Source organism: Lytechinus pictus, chromosome 3 (assembly GCF_037042905.1).
Source record: "Lytechinus pictus isolate F3 Inbred chromosome 3, Lp3.0, whole genome shotgun sequence".
In the NCBI taxonomy this organism is placed as follows: domain Eukaryota; kingdom Metazoa; phylum Echinodermata; class Echinoidea; order Temnopleuroida; family Toxopneustidae; genus Lytechinus; species Lytechinus pictus.
In genome coordinates this window covers 39,396,522-39,401,063 of record NC_087247.1, presented here as the reverse complement: position 1 = coordinate 39,401,063, position 4,542 = coordinate 39,396,522, and positions in this window count along the sequence as shown.

The window sequence follows — 4,542 nt, the reverse complement described above, 5'->3', positions numbered from 1 at the left end:
AAGATTAAAAGAATTTTTTGTTATGTTTGCCTATCTCAGGGATATTACCTTCTGTGTCTAAAAACTCTTGAAATGATGAGAGTAGAAATGATGCTTGTAGCCTTTAAGTCCCCTCATTTTTAGAGGAGGGGCAGAGGCTGGTCTGTATTATATTGATAACAATGGACAAAGTTGGATGATATTATGAAAATGTAATTGTGAGGATATATTTTCTCTGTCTGGCATTTGCTCTTGATGAAAAAAGTATTTTCCTTTTCGAGCTGCATTGTGTTCTATCAAGGAGAATTCATAAATGCATCATCTGCTAGAGTGCAGTGCGGTGCATTGGACACTGCCTGGATGATTGCATATATAATATATACATTTATATAAATATATATACATATATTGTGATACCAAAGCTTGCTTGTTTTGGTGTGATTGATCATTAGTAAGAGTAGTGAAAGAAGTAGTTTGATACTGCATTGATGCTGGGTTAATGCTGCTGAAAGACCATTTAAAAAAGGGTTTCTCTATGACAGGAAGGAGTAGAAATATCTGGAATACTGCGAAGTATTGTCTTTGTGCTTGTATCATTTGTGTTAAAGATTTGTATTGTGTAAAACATCATATCATATGCTGATAAATTCCTGCTGTAAAGTGTTTTCTTGTTGTGATATGATTGTGTGATAAGAATTTAATGTCAACTTGGTTTTATAGCTGCTATTAAAATGAGTTGTGCACAACATGTGTGCTCTGTTATAGCAGTAGTTGTGGTCCTCTAATTCCATTACAATTTGAATTATTTGACAGTTTTTCTTTAGGGAAATCCATCATATTTATGCAATGCCCAGATCCACATTTTGCATCATTGCATAGGAATATGCATGATGTTGATGGGGAGAAAGTTAGTGTTGGAAATGAAATCATTTAATCAATCTTTGATTGTTACACAATGGGTAAAATCATTTCTTTATAATTCACAGAAGACAGCAGTCAGGTCTTTCTTTTGAATATTATATTGACTTCTGATGAAGTGATCCATTTCTACCCAATTGACAGAAAAAAATATTACCTGTAACATAAATGTTTGCAATGGACAACAACTGTGAAAGAATAATTCTGATTGGTTCACGATAAAGGTTTTGAACAGAATGCACATGAAGCAATTGTGTAACAGGGCTGTGGTTAAGATGTGCTAGCCAGTTAATACTACCTCATCTTTTAAAGTAAACAGATGGGATTTAAATGATGTCAAAGTCATCTAAATGTCCCCATATATAAAAGCTGTCAATTAAATGTCCAGCTATGTTTCAAACAAGAATTAAAAAATCCATATTCTATGCATATACTTGTTTGGGAAAAAGAATACAACTTTAACTCTTCATCAATTGTGATTGAATGGATAAAACTAGGACATTCAAGAATGTTTGACTCATATCAGGTGACCATTAACTACCTTTTGTTATTGCATGGAGTAGTGCAATCTGTGAAATTACTGTATTTCAGAAAATACATAGTCTTGCATTTGATAAAACTTCAAACCTCATTCTATCCGTGGACCTCAGCTATTGTGTGTCTCATTCAGGATTGTTTTATATAATATATTCATGTAATGCAGTGAGAGCAGAAAACATATTACAAACTTGTAATTTATTATAAACAGAAGAGATATTCATTAACCTTTTCTTGTCGAGTAGAGTTAATTTTGTAGAGTCAAATAAATGTCAAATATGGTGAACAATGATTTATCCATTGTGATTGATACACTTCTAAAGAATATGTAAACCATTTGCTAATCCGCAAGAAACAAATCTGTTATTTTGGTTAACTGTCTTTTTTTTTCATAAACAGTGAAATGAATAAAAGCTTTTGGTAGTATGACTTGTAATGCTTAATGCTGATACACTTAAAGTGAATATTTATTATAAAAAAGATGAAATAGTTTTTATTTGAAAATAATTTTTTATTGAAGATATTTTTTCAGGAAAGGAAATTATCTAAATATACCGGCCAAGCCTCCCTTGATTTAAAATCGAATGTTGCAAAACATATTTGCAAGAAAATGCAGATAACATTATTATCATCAAAAAGAAGCATACCTCTTTATTTTAATTCTGGCACTTTGCCCTTACATTTTATGTTTTTTTAATAGTGTTTGAAAAGTGTTAAGTGTATTGTATGGGGATTTCTATGCCAAGTAATTGATTTTCCATATATGTGTTCTTTGAAGGGAAAGAAGTACAGGTCTTTTATCAAATTGAATGTATGAAAGGGGAGACCTATAAGCAGCTTTATACGTCATGTGTCTTGTAAATCATTATTATTATTATTATTGTATTTGTTATTATTTTAGAGAGAAAAATATTGATAGTTTGATGTTGATTATGCCGATTGTAGCTGCACTTGATTAAATGCTGCCAAATTAATGTAGAATAAGGTCAGATATAATACTTTTGCTGACAGAAAGAGATTTTTGATATGCTGCATTTGAATGTCTCCATAGACATAAACTCAATACTTGGTATGAATTGGATTGTATAGATACAAGTAACTGACTGAAATAAGAGAGATTATCATAGATGGCTTTAAATGGGTTTGTGCCTATGGAAAGGAATACATTGCTTCAAAAATGGGAAAGGATTCTTTTAAGATGTCCACATAACTGTAGAGAATGAGAATGTGATGACATCACTATAGAGAGGATTCTCAATAGTTATAAGAAGTAGAATTATCTGCCTTGTGTGTAAGGATTGCTAAATGTACAAGGTTACAAGCTTTAATCAACTGATGAATTCCTGGCTAATGTAATGCAAAGCTTAGTAATTGACCATACAGTTGATATTTTGTATTGATTTTACATAATTATCAATGCAATCTATTATACAAATCTGTTTTCTGATCGATCATTAAACTTTGTTTTACCAGACCCAGGATTGCATCATCACTCCAGTGTTGTGTTCTCCTTTTGGAAATTGAACCACAGGTTAAACAATAGTTCCCAAGTTATGTGACAGAATTTAAAATGTTCCACCATTTTCATTTCGTAATTCAGCTGGATGCATTTGTCAGAAAAAATAAATAATGCATTCCATATCTAAGGTCAGATTATGGCAATGGTGTAGTGGTATGAAATGGTAAAGTCTTGATGTTGAAATATAATCATGTTTTCTTTTTTAACACACCATTGAATGTAACAACTAAGTAAAAGCTGCATTATGTTTCATGTGGCTAATATCCACAACTAGAAAAAAAAGGCTTTTAACTATGTGATTTATCCCAATCATGTAATATATTCAGTAACAAAAGATACTATGAAATAATTTGGTAAACTGCTGTTAACATTGGGGTCATTTCCTACAAAAATAAGGAAACACAACGTATGAATGATATAAAGGAGACTAACACATTTAACTCTATCAATTTTCTTCAATGCTGCTACTTATATCAAGCTGCACAAACTTGCAAATAAAAAATTTAGCTGCTATATAGATATTTGAATTGATTTATTTGAAATGTATTAAATGTATAGTCATGCTTTGAAATGTACATTCAAAGCTGGTATGTGAATGTTTTATGTGATAAATTTTGAACAACCATATTGAATTCATCTGTAAATGACCATAGAATTGTTGTGTCAGTATGGAATTGGAAGTAGTGATATGGAAGATACATGTGGTATATTTTCCTTAAATTCATATTGCAAATCAAAAGGATGTGTTTTTATAAATCATGACCATGAATGTATTCTCATTCTAAATCAAGTCCAAAGAGCTGCAGAGTAATGCTTAAAGGATGCAAGTCCAGAAGAAAAAGGTGCCCAGGATATATCCAAATCAATAGTAGAACTGAAACTTGCTTTCAATTTTTAACATCATGTTTGAAAATGGAGCATTTATGTCCATGATTGACAAGACATTTTCTTTGATAATGTATTTGCAATATTTTTTGTGTAGTATATTTGAAGTGTTACTGGATGGCCATTTTGTTATACAAGGAGTTTTCAGGACGATTCATATTTGTACAGATGCTATCAGGAATGGAGTATGATTATAACCTGGTTTCGTAGTGGTTAAGAAAATTATTTACAAATTTACTTCTGTATTTAAGTATATTGTAGAGTCACATTGGATTGATTAAAAATGTAAGTTTTACCATTTTCTACCTCAAGTGTATTGACTTCATGAGAAGTCGCATAAAAAAAAAAGGAGACTAAAGATAAATGTAAATAGAATGAAAGAGAGAGAGGATGAAAAATGCATTCATGGACGGTAGCATTTGCAGATGTAAACCTACTGTTCTCAGGGAATTATGATACAGTGTCAAAAAGAGAATTTAATACAAATATTTTTACATCAAGCTTTTTGTCATATAAGCGTTTCTGCTTTCAACCAATAACTTTAATTTTGTTATGTTCTGTTTTCCTTTGTATTTTTTCTGCAGGTATTTTATTTATTCTGAAACACTCGTATTTAACATGTAAATCTGCCCATTTCTAGTTTTTGTCATTACCGCTGCCATGTTGATCAAAAAAAAAATTATATTGAATTTTATTTGTATGAC